Raw genomic sequence first — 15,476 nt, 5'->3', positions numbered from 1 at the left:
AAACAAGTTTGCGCACACGTTGAACTTAATGGAATTGCACATCTTTATTTTCCCAGATTTTGCACCGCAACAGTGGAAACTTTGCTGATAGAGGGGAAAACTGCTTACTGGTGATATTTATTGTCTCTGGACTTAAAGAGTTTTTATACACCTTCAGTTTCTCATCATTTGATCTCTCAACATTCTCACCTGGCTCTTGTTTCCCCCCCCCTCCCCTCTACTTCATATATATGTTCACACACACACACACACACACACACACACACACTTGATTACTTCAGCTATGTTAATGGCAGGGGTGCCAACTTGAATGAAATACGGGGTGGTGGTAAACCCCACCCTGCATAATCAATCACAAGATGCAGCGCGCACACACCATTTGAATGGCAATGCCCATAAACTTGGTGGGGGGCGGCCCCTTCACTATTTTATTGTGGGAGGGGGGGAGCGCGAAGATACCTCAACCCCTAGGAGTTGGCTTCTACCTGTATGGTTAATGGGCCATCCCAGGTCTAACTCGGATCAGTGAAAGTGGTGCTACAGATCTCACAGCACATGTCACCCCAGACCCAGTTTTTTCCTGTGGAGTCAGCTCATACATTTGCAGTAGTCTAGTGACCTTATGCACATGAATGTGTGAACTGCCTCTGCTGGAAAGTGCTTTACTGCTGTTAGGTAATATGACTGCTCAGTGTGGTGTTTCATCTGGGGGTGGCTTTTACACTGACTTCAAGTGATGAGCGGGTCTCTGTGAACATATCTGTCTTCATAATATCCCAACAATAAGATTTTGAGGTTGACAAATATTTTTTAAGAATGATATTAAAATAATTGTCAAACAGTATCTAAGTTTTCTACTGTAGTCAGATTGAAGCTTGCTTGAGGAGGGAAAAAACGCATCAAACAGCAGTATTTAGCAATAAACTATAGGATCAATATGGATTGTGGCTAATGTTGTGTGAACACAAGTTTCAGAAACCAACATTAGGAGCACACTGGATATGGAGTAAGTACCCTGGGACTTTTTCAAGTCGCATCCCTCTCTTTGTATTTGTTTCATAGAATTTGATAAATTACCATCTTTTAATAGTACGCAAGCAGGTACTGAGGAGAGGTGTAGACTTCTGCACTGTAAAGGTAAAGGGGCCCCCTGACCATTAGATCCAGTCGTGACAAACTCTGGGGTTGTGGCGCTCATCTCACTCTATTGGGAGCCGGCGTACAGCTTCTGGGTCATGTGGCCAGCATGACTAAGGCGCTTCTGATGAACCAGAGCAGTGCACGGAAGCACCGTTTACCTTCCCACCGGAGCGGTACCTATTTATCCACTTGCACTTTGACATGCTTTCGAACTGCTAGGTTGGCAGGAGCAGGGACCGAGCAACGGGAGCTCACCCCGTTGCAGGGATTTGAACTGCTGTCTGCTGACCTTCTGATCGACAAGCCCTAGGCTCTGTAGTTTAGACCACAGCGCCACCCGCGTTCCTAGAGACTTCTGCATTAAACAAAGGGGAGAAAAACAGGAGAAAGTGACTTGACAAAGATTGAAGCACCAATAGTGAGTTTTCTAGCTAGAGTGCTAGACCCTTCAACAAATCTTGGGCAGAAGCCTTAACTGCAGATTTCTTAAGGGTTGTATTCCAACAATAGCACTCAACCCCCTTTTACATTTAGCTCCTGTGATTCTGGGCGGGCCTGTAAAGTAGATGTTTAGTGAGTGGCATGAGATGTTCCCTTTCTTTGGTCTTCACTCTGTGCAGCCTTTAAGGGCTGGCCACAATCCAAGGTAGATGCATCATTTGCTCAGCGGGAAGAGAAAAGGGCAGGCGGGGGGACATTGCGGGGACATTTACCAGCTGAGAGAGAAACAGTGAGCAGCATTCAGATGCCAAGTGGCCTCACAGTGCCACAGCTGCTTGTCTCTGCTAAATATAAAGAACTAGCTTATGGGGGGGGCGGGGAGGGGGGCGCGGAGAGACTGGCTGGGGAAAGTTTGGCATGAAATGGCAAAACATTTTGAATCCTGCACCAAATCCACTTGGCTGGGGCAGGGGTTTGGGGAGGCATGCTCAGAAGGGAACAGTAACATTTTCTAGAGGTTGAGAAAAGGATTGCCAAATTTTGAGTTTCTCAAATTCTGGCACTAAGGTGGAGCCAAGGAGTGGAGAATGGATGGAGCCCAGCAGACTCTGAGGAATTAATCAGAAAAAGAACAAAGAACAGATGCTTTCTCTTTATGCCTGTGGCTGGCAGGTACACTGGACAGAAGCGGGCTCCTGCCCTCAGTAAATGTTCATCAACCTTAAAATTCACATCCTCTGCACTGGAGTGGAAAACCTTTTCAGCCTAAGTGGGCTGGATCCTGAGGCCGCCCACCCACCCATTATGTAAATCCCTTGAGGGCCTACAACTATCCCCATGATTCACAAAACTTTGCACAAATTACACTCATGGTTTTTAATCAGCATACAGAAATAACTTTATTCTGTTTATCATTTTGACATTCAGTGCGCTGAAAGAACATCAAGATTTACAGTACACACATAATGTAGCTTGCCTTGCTAACTATCACCTGTCACTTTTTATTTACATTTATCACCACCTGACTGCAGACAAAATAGAGCCTCTTTGTAAAGCTAACCATAGCTTTTAATATCTCCTAATGATGAGTTTCTAACTAATTACCCATTTCTAACGATTTTCTATGTGTATGTGCTGGAAGAATGAAACAGGTCATTCTCTTGTGCTTTGCCAAATGGTTAAGGGCTCTCACATTCTGGGCTCCTACAAATACCTCCCAGCATACCTGTCTATTGGCTGTGCAGCTTCTGAAAGTCTACAAGATCCTAACTCCTGCTGTACTCCCTACACCAGTGATCGGCAACCTTTTGAGCTTGGTGTGTCAAAATTCACCAAAAACCCGAGCATAACTCGGGTGGTGTGTCACTTTGAGAAAAAAACCATAATTTTGCGATACTTATAGTTTAAATAACAAAAATGTATAATTGTAATATATAACTGTATTTAATAAACCAAAAACTAATTATTTAAACAAACCAAACCAAAAAACCCTTATTTATCACAAAGTGCCCAGAGTTGTTGAGCTTTATGGGGGGAGCTGCTGACCAAAGTTTTGGAGGTTTTTGGGTGTGTGTGTAAAAGTTGCTTTACTTTTTTTGGGGGGGATGCCCCAAAGCTGCTGTGCTTTTTTTGGGGGGGGAGAGAACAGAAAAAAATTACGAATAATACCTTCGCTGGAACTAACACGCAGCACTGACATAGTCTGCCAAAGCACCAAAAAACCCCAGCACAGAACGGGTAAAACAATGAACGCTGTTACACCCAATCATTGTCTGCCAAAGCGCCAGAAAAAAACAGCACAGAAAGGGTTAAAAAACCAATCTCTGTCTACCAGCAACAACAACAACAACAAAAAAGGATCCGGGTTTTAACAGTGGAAACAAGCTGTAGCGTGAGGAGGAGCAGGACAACAAATGGGGGGGGGGACATCAGCGTGAATGGGCCGATGGGGCATGTGCCAGCAGTGAGGGCTCTGCGTGTCACGTCTGACGGTCTGACACGCGTGTCATAGGTTCGCCATCACTGCCCTACACCAACGTGCAGCCCAAGGGCTTTTTTTGGTAGCCCTTCACAACACTGGACGCCTCCCCACAGCCCTTGCGCTTCCTTCCCAAAGCCTGGTAAGTGAGGCGCTGGGCTTTGGGAAGGAGGTGTGAGACTCTGACAGGGTCAATGCTTTTCCAGCTCTGGGAAGAGGGTGGGATGGTTCTACCAGCCCACCAAAGCCTCATGCCCCACTTAGCTCACAAACCTGGTGCCTCACTTAGCTGTCTTCCGAGGGAGTCTGTTAAGGGTGATGGGAGTTTCCAGGAGACCCCCTATTCCCCTCACACAGCTATAGTTCCCAAGATGGTTTAATAATCAATCTCTCTTCCAAGAGATCTCAGATTTAGAGGAATGGCTTCAGAGCTATAGCTAAACATTAAATTCAGGCTATGTGTGGATATTAGTGGTTAAAAACACAGCAAAGTTGTTTCAAGTCACTTTTTTATGTTGCCGTGCAAACTAGTGATGGGGCAGTTAAGCTGTCATGCCATGTACATTACCTGATTTGTGTCTATTCACCGAATCCACCTTTCCATGTGCAACAGCTGTCTCAAATGTACACACCTCAGCTTAACCATGGGCTTTCATTTTCAAATCAGATGGATGCTGGTTTGAGGGAAAACATGCCAATCAGCTGTATTTCTCGAGAAACTGCAGAATACAGCTGGGTTGTGCCTAATGTCACTCTGCTTCAAACATCAGCAGTGTGAGCACATTGGACCCAGAATAAACGGAAATATTCACACAGCGTCCAAACTCACACATTGTGTAAAGAGCTTGCTTTTCTACTCCCAAGCAATAAGCCCAACACCATTTGTACTGAGAGTTAAAAAGGGAAGTGTCTTTTCCCTTTTATGACGATTCGAATTTTACCGTGCTTTGCTTTTTGAATTTAAAAACAATGGGCCACACTGCTGTTTGAACTAGAGAAGGCATTTTAAGGGCAAAGAGGGCCAAACCCTTGCTGATGACACTACCTGCGCAGCCAGGGGTTTACCTCCAGTATTCTCCTCTCTCTTCCTGGACCACGGCGTTCAACAGGAAGGAGTGATGGAAAAGACCACCTGTGACCTCTCCAGCTATCTGCCCAGAGTCTCATAATCCCATCTGTCTTGCTGCTCCATCGCAGTCGAGTCAGCTCTGTCGAGAAACTCTGCACATTGTCCTGTCGCTCGAGCTGTGGGCCTCAAACCGCTGGGCCTTCTCTTTCAGCAAGACAACCAGCTTGCACTTGCTACAAGTGTACTGTTGCTCTGGCAGAAAGTCCAAAACGGCACGGGTGTCGCAGGTCACTGCAGCAGGTCCCTCGCCCTCCAAGTCTCTTGGTCCTATGCACACCGAGAGACAGCACTCTGGGCCTCCCCTTTAAACTCCTCTGCTAAACGCCCACACAAAAGCCCCTGTTTGCAGGGTCTGTTCGAGAGCTCACAGAAGCTGCAATGATCTCAGTTTGACTACTGCTGGCTGTTACCTTTCCCCTCCGTTCACTTCAGTTCACTTTAGTGTTTTGAGATGAAAACGCAAAATACATAAAATAAACAAACCAATGCCAAGGACTCCCACCCCACCCCCACACAACAGACACATTTAAAAGGCCCTGTCCATGTGCATCAAACAACATGGTTGAGTGGGGTCAGGGTAGCTCAACCATATAGCTGCCCACAGCTCATACACATTTTGGTCTCCATTTCAGTTTTTAGTCTTGTGATCCAATACTTCCTGGGGGCTTGTTCGGGAGCAGCGCCAGGTTGCTCAAACCTGAGTCTTTTGTGTTGCATTCCAAATCTCTTTTTATGCTCGACTTTCCTCCTTGGTTTCAAACTTTATAAATAATTACCTGGCTGCGTGGTGTGCTGCAAGGCACAGTGCTGACGAGACCCCACCCAACAATTCAATTTGCTCAGAGACTAAAAAGTGCATATAAATTAGCATATGTGAATTGTATGCAAATTTGTGCCAACGTGGGCCTGTGCCCTGAGTCTCCTAATTACCTAGCAATGCTCCTGAGTTCATTGTTGCTGCAGCCTTCCTGGTGGCCTTTTGTTGCCCTTTTTGGAGATTGAAACAGCTCAGGCAAACAATTCAGACACCCTCCCTAGCCTTGCGCAGTGTGCCCTGACCACTGCAACACCACTGCTGCAGCTTCTCCTCCCATAGTTTTATCTTGCCCCTGCCACTTCTCAACTCTCAGATCCATACCTGCATAATCCTGTGTTGGAATCCATTGCTGCCACCCACCTCACAGCAGGTAGAAGGGGCTCAAGAGCTGCCCATCCGTTCTGGAAGCTGAGATGGCCTGCTGCCCACTTGGGATACATTTGATTCCCCTTAGATCAGGCATCCCCAAACTGCGGCCCTCCAGATGTTTTGGCCTACAACTCCCATGATCCCTAGCTAACAGGACCAGTGGTCAGGGATGATGGGAATTGTAGTCCAAAACATCTGGAGGGCCAAAGTTTGGGGATGCCTGCCTTAGATGGTTTATCATGAGGGATGGAGAGCATGAACCTTCAGAATGCATTGTGTGGATCCAAGCCTTCCCTGGCCAGGATGATTTCCCCAACATCTCTAGTTGCAACTAATTGACAGCAGAGGGAGCGCAAGTGTAAAGGGAAAGTCTTATACAGCCGCTTTCTCCTCCTGTACAAGCATCCTCCTCTGCCTATTAAGACCTTTGGGTGGGATTCTGATCCAAGCTCTATCTCACGCGGAGCCTGGAAGGGCCCCGGTGGACCTTATCCAGCACCCCTCCTTCCTCAGTGACCAACCAGATGACAATGCAAAGCCCAAAGCAGTAGTACTATACCTCAGTGCAGACGTACTTTCCTGTTTCTTTTCCCCAGTGACTGGTATCCAGAGGCATGCTGCCTCTGATAATGTAGGAAATATATATTGTTACAGCAACCCAGGTGGCGCTGTGGTTAAACCACTGAGCCTAGGGCTTGCTGATCCGAAGGTCGGCAGTTCGAATCCCTGTGATGGGGTGAGCTCCCGTTGCTTGGTCCCAGCTCCTGCCCACCTAGCAGTTCGAAAGCACGTCAAAATGCAAGTAGATAAATAGGAACCGCTATAGGGGGAAGGTAAACGGCGTTTCCATGTGCTGCTCTGGTTTGCCAGAAGCAGCTTTGTCATGCTGGCCACATGACCTAGAAGCTATACGCCGGCTCCCTCGGTCAATAATGCGAGATGAGCGTGCAACCCCAGAGTCGGTCGCGACTGGACCTAATGGTCAGAGGTCCTTTTACCTTATATATTGTTACAAAAGTTGGGTGCCTGCCCCCTCTCTCTGCTGAGTGGTGGAAAGAGCCCATGGACTCCCAGGCAGGGTCTGTGCTCCTTGGAGAATTGAAGACGGGGCAGAGAGACTGATGTGACTTTAAGAAATATGGTTTGTTCACCTATTTACACCTTCAGTCTGCATGGAGGGAGTCCAGATCTTACAGCAGGCATCCCCAAACTTTGGCCCTCCAGATGTTTTGGACTACAATTCCCATCATCCCTGACCACTGGTCCTGTTAGCTAGGGATCATGGGAGTTGTAGGCCAAAACATATGGAGGGCCGCAGTTTGGGGATGCCTGTCTTACAGCATAGTCATTTCAAGAGGTGCTTGTACCCCACAGCAGGGCAGCCACAGAGTCCAAGGCATCTCTGCCGCTAGCCCTGCACCCAGCCTCTCCCAAAGATGGATCTCAGCTCTTCTTCCTCCCAGCACCGCTTGCCCCCTGTGGAGCAGTTAACCCTGGCAACCTTCCAAACCCCATCTCTGTTAACCCCTGGGGCAAGGGGGAAGGAGTTCTCTTGTATTGCTAATGTCCCCCAATTGGGCCGTAGCTCAGCCAGGTTGTTTTGCATACAGTAGCGTAGCAAGGGGGTGCGTTGGGGGCGGGTCGCCCCATGACTCCCAAGCCAAGCCCTACCGCCCGGTAAAAAGCCTCGCTTGGTGCAGCGGCAGCTGGCTTGCTCGCTCACCTGCTCGGCTGGCACACACTTTGTTTCTTCCTTCCTTACCCCCCCCCCCATAATCTATAAAAATATATTCATCATGGCTAGTAGCCATTGAGAGCCTTAACATCCACAGATTTGTTTAAACCAGGGGTATCCAAACTTACTGTGCTTCGGGCCGGTACCTGCAGCGCCGATCGCGTGATGGGCAAGGGGGTGGGGGAGCGCACAGCCCATACGAGTGCGCACACGCTATTTCTGGCACACTTCTGGGTCACAGGAGCACCGGAAATAGCTTGTGCGCATGCGCACGGGCCTCCTCTGACCCGGAGGTGCACCGGAAATGAGACTTGTGCATGCGCGCAAGCGATTTCCGGTGCTCCTGCAACCCAGAAGTGGGCTGTTGTGCCTCACCGCACTGCGCCGGTAAGAGCGGGTGGTGGCAGTAGTCTGGGGATGCCTGGTTTAAACCCTTTCTAAAGCCTTCCGAGTCGGTGGCCACCACTCTTATTATTATTATTTAATTTGTATACCACTCTTCACCTGCAGATCTCAGGGCAGTTCACAACATAAAAATACAAGATGAAAAACACACAATACATAATAAAAACAAGAACAAAAACAAACCAGTAACCCCCTCCCACAAGCACGTTTAGAAGGGGAAGGGTTGATAATCAGCCCAAAGCCTGGTTGAAGAGGAACATTTTCACTTGGCACCTAAAGGTGTCTAATGAAGGCGCCCTCTGGGCCTCTCGTGGAGAGGGCACATGAAGAGGGGCCTCAGATCACGACCTCAAGGTCTGGGCAGGTTCACATAGAAAAGAGGTGGTCCTTAAGGAATCACGGTCTTGAGCCTTGTGGTAGCAGATTCCTTGGGTTAAATGTGCCCTGTTCTTCCTCCCATGTTCCCTGCCTTGAATCTTCCTACACGCACCTTCATATGCTGCGGTGCTGGCCCATCCATGAGGCAAGGGGATGAGACCACCTCAAGCAGCAGGATCCACAGGGGCTGCAGTTTCTCCAAGAATCAACCACTGCTGCAGAAATGAAGGGAGTTATTTTATTTTATTTTGGGGGAAATAACCAAAAAATCAACACTTACGATATGGGCTTCCCGGATGCCATTTCTGATGGACGTATCCCAGCTGTGTCTGGGATATTCTGGATGTATGGCAGCCATATTTAAAGCACATTCAACACCATGCTAATACTTATGTCCAATGTGTGTCTGTCCCCCCCCCCACAAGAGCCCATATGGGGGGCAGGAGGAGAGGAACTTTCTGCTCTGGCTCCCACTACTGCAACTCCTTAGTTGAATCTGGCTCATAATGTGTATACCAGTCTAATATGAATTGGCCGACTTTCTTACCTTTGGCCAGCCTGACTCCCAGCGTTTCTCCGGATTCCCAGAGCTGATGCTTCTGAGATTGCTCCTCTTTCATTCCTCCATTGAAAGGCTGCCACCAGCCCTGACTGTTGTTTTCCAGAACTGCATCATTTGCTCCAGCGCCATGGTTTTATAGCTCCGTCAATATTTTGGTTGCTTCAAGCAAGACAGTGACTACTGTAAATTTTGCCTTAAGTGGTTTCAAGAGACACACACACACACACACACACACAGTTAGCATCAGCTAATGGAATGATTTGTTGAGCACTTTTAATCCAGAAGGATCTTTGGCAGCCCACTTGTAAAATGCTTATTTTAGCTGTTACTTCAGAGCAGTCAACCACCAGAACACAATAGCTACAAATATCACTTACACATGATTAATTCACTTTCTCTCCAACAGCAGCTAAAGTAAATGTCCCAAGCCCAGCTCCTCACCATTGTCCATCCCATAGAGAAGTTGTTTTCACCAAAACAGAGCTATCATGAAATGCTGTCACATCTATGCCCTCAGACAGTGCTGCGCAGGGGCAGAGGAATGGAACAGGAAGCAGTTTCTTCACCCGCATATGAACACCAAAATGTATATTTCATTGTGCTGTAGCAGAACGGACCCAGAAGCAGTGCTGTGCGCTGGCACCAAAGTACTTTGGACTTCTGCCGTATCACTTTAAAAAGCTTCTTCAGGACTATGGGTATTTATGTTGAGAAACAACACCACAAAATCATCCTTAAAATAATATTTTGCATCAGATAACCCAAATTCAGCACCCGCAAAATGAACGTTTCCTCCGTCTCTGAATGAACTGAATGTCCATCTATTTCCTTAGTTTGCACACTTGCTTCTGCTTGTGATGGCCAAAGGTGTGAGCACAGCTAGTGTGTCCCTTTTGGCACCTCTAGATCAGGCTTCCTCAACCTCAGCCCTCTAGGTGTTTTTGGTCTACAACTCCCATGATCCCTAGCTACAAGGACCAGTGGTCAGGGATGCTGGGAATTGTAGTCTCAAAACATCTGGAGGGCTGAGGTTGAGGAAGCCTGCTCTAGATCTGCTCGCAAGGATGAGGGTCGCAGTTTGGTTCTTTGTGCAGAAAGCTACTTCCCCTCCCTGAAAGTGGACCAGCTGGTGATGGCGGATTAGGAGAAGCTATGTCCGTTAGCGCAGCCTTCACCAACCTAGCAGCCTCCAGATGTTTTGGACTGCAACCCCCATCAGTTTGAGAGAACATGCAACAGGTAGTTGTGATATCTGCTTGCTAGGAAGGTCTGTAGCTTGGCACCTCTGCTGCCTCCCATGTTGTGATGGGTCGGGCTCCATTATGCAAGAAGAGGCTGACATGTAAAGTTAGAATAATACTGTCACATTACTCTATATGTGGAGGCAGAGCATGTACAATAAGAAACGCCGGACAGTACAAGGGACAGAAGTGAAAGTCTGAGTCTCCACTGGTCTGTCTTACAGCTCAGCTTTGGCACTGAAATGAATCTGCTCACCCCGATAGATTATCTGAACCAAGAGAAGGCCAAGGAGAACTGGACTCTGCTCACTCTTTTCCAGCCATGTTTGAGACCATTGATCTCAGCATCCTTCTGCAACATCTGTCTGGGTTGGGAGTGGGAGGTGCTGCTTACTGTTGTAGGTATTCCATCCTGTGAAATTGTTCAGAAATGAACAATTGAAACCAGTGCTTTTTTTTTCCTGGGGGCGGGATGCAGGGGTACACATATCCCTAAACATTTTGTGCATCTGATGGCGGTTTCATTTCATTTCCCAGTGATTTTCTTGAGTCAAAATGAGAGTACCCCTAAACATTTCAAAGGGGGGGGGGGTAAAAGCACTGATTGAAACCAACTGGGTCGATTCGCTTCATCCATTGCAAAGGAAGGAATTCCAGAGTTCTGAAATAGCTCTGAATATCATATATTAATTCAGAACTTCGTTCAGAGCCAATTTAACTTTAATTTCCCCCTAGAAAAGTCCAACGGGGGGTTAGAGGGAAAAGGGAGAGAGAGTAGAGGATGAGAAATTGAAAGTGTAAGCTGCCCAGTTCTTTACTCCAACACTTTCTGCAAAAGGGTCCAACATTCTACGTAATGCGTCTTCTTTCCACATTTGAACCTTCTAACCATGTTGGAAAGAGGAGGGACTTGTGGAAGTCTATAAAAGACAAAGCCTCATCCCCTCCCAGAATCCCTGGTCAAATCCTGAGGTCAGTGATGGACAGGATAAGGGTGAATAAACCAGACTGCTGCAGGCTGGTGTGGGATTGCTTCTTCTAGATAAACACTCCCCCATATGTGAATGGATTGGTTACTCGGGGATTATGGAAATTACTCTGTACATACTCAGCGGCATTCAGCCTCACCAATTATTATTTTGTATGCTCCATATTTGAGCCTTGCATTGAATGAAAGTTGAAATAGATTTGGGTTATTCTCCAATAAACTCAGGGCTCATCCACCCATGAGGCAAGGCAGAGGTGGCAGAATCCAATGGGGCAGCTGATGTTGATCTCTCCCCCCCCACTTATTCGCGATGCAGATCTTCTCTCACCCATCTCTCACCCTGGTGGGGAGGGAGACACTATTTGGGGGGCCTGATACAATAGTGGTCAGCTAGAGACATCACCTTGCCTACAAAGGTCCGTATAGTTAAAGCTATGGTTTTCCCAGTAGTGATGTATGGAAGTGAGAGCTGGACCATAAAGAAGGCTAATCGCCGAAGAATTGATGCTTTTGAATTATGGTGCTGGAGGAGACTCTTGAGAGTCCCATGGACTGCAGGAAGATCAAACCTATCCATTCTTAAGGAAATCAGCCCTGAGTGCTCACTGGAAGGACAGATCGTGAAGCTGAGGCTCCAATACTTTGGCCACCTCATGAGAAGAGAAGAATCCTTGGAAAAGACCCTGATGTTGGGAAAGATTGAGGGCACTAGGAGAAGGGGACGACAGAGGATGAGATGGTTGGCCAGTGTTCTCGAAGCTACGAACATGAGTTTGACCAAACTGCGGGAGGCAGTGGAAGACAGGAGTGCCTGGCGTGCTATGGTCCATGGGGTCACGAAGAGTCGGACACGACTAAACGACTAAACAACAACAAATAGGTGTTAGTGCCTAAGGACCATTTTGCCCATGTATTCTCATCAGTGCATGACTTCAGCCTTAGGAGGTGACCTGTTGTATCTCTATCAGGAATATATTATTACAGATAAAACTATCGGCTCACATCACCTCATGTGAAATGCTTTCAAGGAAGCCAAGTCACACATTAGAGGGCAGTTCAGACCTGAACTGTAGAGAAATCATGGGACATACATGTACGTGTGAACCAAACTTAAGAGTAAGCATTACTAGGCTTTAATCATACAATCTGCGGGAGGCAGTGGAAGACAGGAGTGCCTGGCATGCTCTGGTCCATGGGGTCACGAAGTCGGACACGACTAAACGACTAAACAACAACAACAATCATACAATAATATGCACACTTATTTGGAAGTAGGATGTGTCTAGTTATGAGCAGGCATGCATAGATTTCAGTCTTAGGGTACCTGTACATCTGGATTGCAGATGGCTAAAAAAGCTGTGCATTTAACCAAAATAAACAAACGTAAAAATGTATTTGAGCCAATAAAATCCTTTTTGTGACATGAACAATCCCAAGCTTTTCTCTTTAATACAAATTATCACTTACAAAAAGCAGATATTTTCAGATGCCCAAGTTACAAGCTAAAATATTTTGAGTATCAAAATGGGATGTTTAGCACAGGTTTAAAGAAAGTTGTGGGGTTTTGGGGTGGTTGCCTTTTTAAAAGCTTCCTTGTCCCCTTTTTTCTGCTGGACCAGAACAGAGCCTAACTGTTTAACTTGTGGTTAAGGATTATTTGTGTAGGGCACTTCTGTAGGTAAAGTGTCATGTATTTGGCAAGGCACCCACAGAACACTGCACGGGATCTCTGGTTACAAATTGCAGCTGTATAACATAACAGGAAATGTCGGGCTTGAAGTTATTCCACTGGAAAGATTAATTATTTGGAAAAATAGCTACGCAGCAGCCTGATGTATTTCTGGAGCAAAGGCAAGTGACACCATTTTATAAATGCATAAGACAATAGAACCATTTTGGAACACATTTTGAACGCTACCAGCATTTCTCTTCTGCAACAATGTGCGTCAGGTTAGAGCTGTCTGTGTGCCTCTTTCTTATTCTCAGAATTTAACTGGAGGCAGAACTCACCGAGACTCAGCCCAGAAGTCATTTTCCATGATAGAGCTCAGTCCTGGAACACGTGAAGTAGCAATTAAGAAGATGGTGCATCTGTGAATGGGCAGAGTGCCATTCCCCATGGAGGTAAAGATAAAGGTAAAGAGACCCCTAACATTAGGTCCAGTCGTGACCGACTCTGGGGTTGCACGCTCATCTCGCATTATTGGCCGAGGGAGCCGGCGTATAGCTTCCAGGTCATGTGGCCAGCATGACAAAGCCGCTTCTGGCAAACCAGAGCAGCACATGGAAACGCCGTTTACCTTCCCGCTGGAGCGGTACCTATTTATCTACTTGCACTTTGACTTTCTTTCGAACTGCTAGGTTGGCAGGAGCTGGAACCAAGCAACGGGAGCTCACCCTGCCGCAGGGATTCGAACCACCGACCTTCTGATCGGCAAGCCTTAGGCTCTGTGGTTTAACCCACAGCGCCACCCGCGACCCATCCCCATGGAGGAACGACTGCCAAATACCATTCTTCTGAGCCCCAGGAGCAGGAATATCATTTCAGAATATATATACCAAGCTACCAAATTCGACGCTAGCATTGCTTTTATGAATTTAAGGACTGATAACACCAGCGTCATGTCCAAATGCATTATTGCCCTGCCTGGGAAGTGAATTGGATGGACTGCACTAGATACTGTAGTCAGATAATTCATCCACAAACAGATAGGTAGGGGTGGGTTAGGTGGGTGCCCAGGGCACCCAACTGAGAGGGGCACCAAGCTTTGCCCAGTGGCTGTGAGTTCTTGTATATATTGCCTGCAGTGAGGTAGGGAAACAAATAGCAAGTGTCTGTAACCGTTTACCTTTTATTCAACATTCTACAGGTTGTTTGGGTACCAACTACAAAAAAAACAAACACAAAAAACTTCCTTCAATTAGCTTTAAAGAGGGGAAATGGTATATATTGACATTTAAGACGACACTGAATCTCAACATGTCACATAATTGTGACATAACGGGACTTCTCCCTGGAAATGAATTAGTAAGCATTTTACATAGTTTTGCATGAAACGGAATAGTTCAGTTTAGAGATCTGAATCATGTCCATTTTATTTCACAGATGACACCTTATTGCTCTGACAAGAATTATCCAGAGCGGTGAAGTAAATGTCAGCCACACTGTGCAAGTTCATCTGCATCCATTTCAGAGCTGTTTAAGAGGAGGCTGCTGTGGGGCAGAGTCCAAAACATGCCTGCGATCAGGATTCCTTTTGCGTTTGTGTGTGTTCCCAAAGGGATTGTGGTTTGGATGAGGTATGGGGAGGCAGAGCTATTTTAAAACCAGCACAACATGCCACTTAATAAAACTTTTCCACCCAGAAGTCACTGAACTGAAATCCACTTTAAAAGCAAAACGTTGCTGTACCATCAATGCATTTGCTAGTAGGATTTTGCCTGAGGCTCTGATCAACAGCTGCCAGCCAAGGTGTTCTTGAACTACTGTTCCTGCTAATAGGAAATCCCCACTAGAGAAACATCTGCAACCATCTATTTTGTGTGGATTTTGGATGTACTGTACAGTGGTACCTCGGGTTAAGAACTTAATTCATTCTGGAGGTCCGTTCTTAACCTGAAACTGCTCTTAACCTGAGGTACCACTTTAGCTAATGGGGCCTCCCGCTGCTGCCGCGCAATTTCTGTTCTCATCCTGAAGCAAAGTTCTTAACCCGAGGTACTATTTCTGGGTTAGCAGTCTGTAACCTAAAGCATCTGTAACCCAAGGTACCACTGTACAGTACTCAGGAGAAGTTTGGCATTAAAATCTACCAAAAGAAAAGAAGACAAAAGAGAGAAGAGATGTTTTCCTTTTCCATTGTGGAAAGCTTAGCTAGTTTTCCTTAAACAAAATAATAATAATAATAATAATAATAATAATAATAATAATAATAATAATTCAAATGTCCTTTTTCCTTGCTTTTCCTATGCAGTTCATCAAATAAAGGGCCTGTTTTTTCTTACTTGCTGAGCCGTTAAGAGCCATAAGTTAAATATCTTAGGCTATTATGCCTTTTTCTAGAGGAAAATGAACACAGTAGGTGAATGGTTTCTTGGTCTGGGAAGGAAGAATTCTCCATCTTTTGGAAAGGGTTGCACTAATCCTGAAATGATTGAGAGGACTCTTTAATCTAGCACTGTCACTTAAGGAAAGTACAGGTATCTCCAGTGATGAAAAATGCTCACCCCACCCTCCCCAGTTTAGGATTATACGTCAGCTGCAACCTCTTTTCTTTTTTTTTTAATTTTTAA

The sequence above is a fragment of the Zootoca vivipara genome, chromosome 3 (assembly GCF_963506605.1).
Source record: "Zootoca vivipara chromosome 3, rZooViv1.1, whole genome shotgun sequence".
Lineage (NCBI taxonomy): Eukaryota > Metazoa > Chordata > Lepidosauria > Squamata > Lacertidae > Zootoca > Zootoca vivipara.
This window is presented reverse-complemented; position numbering follows the sequence as displayed.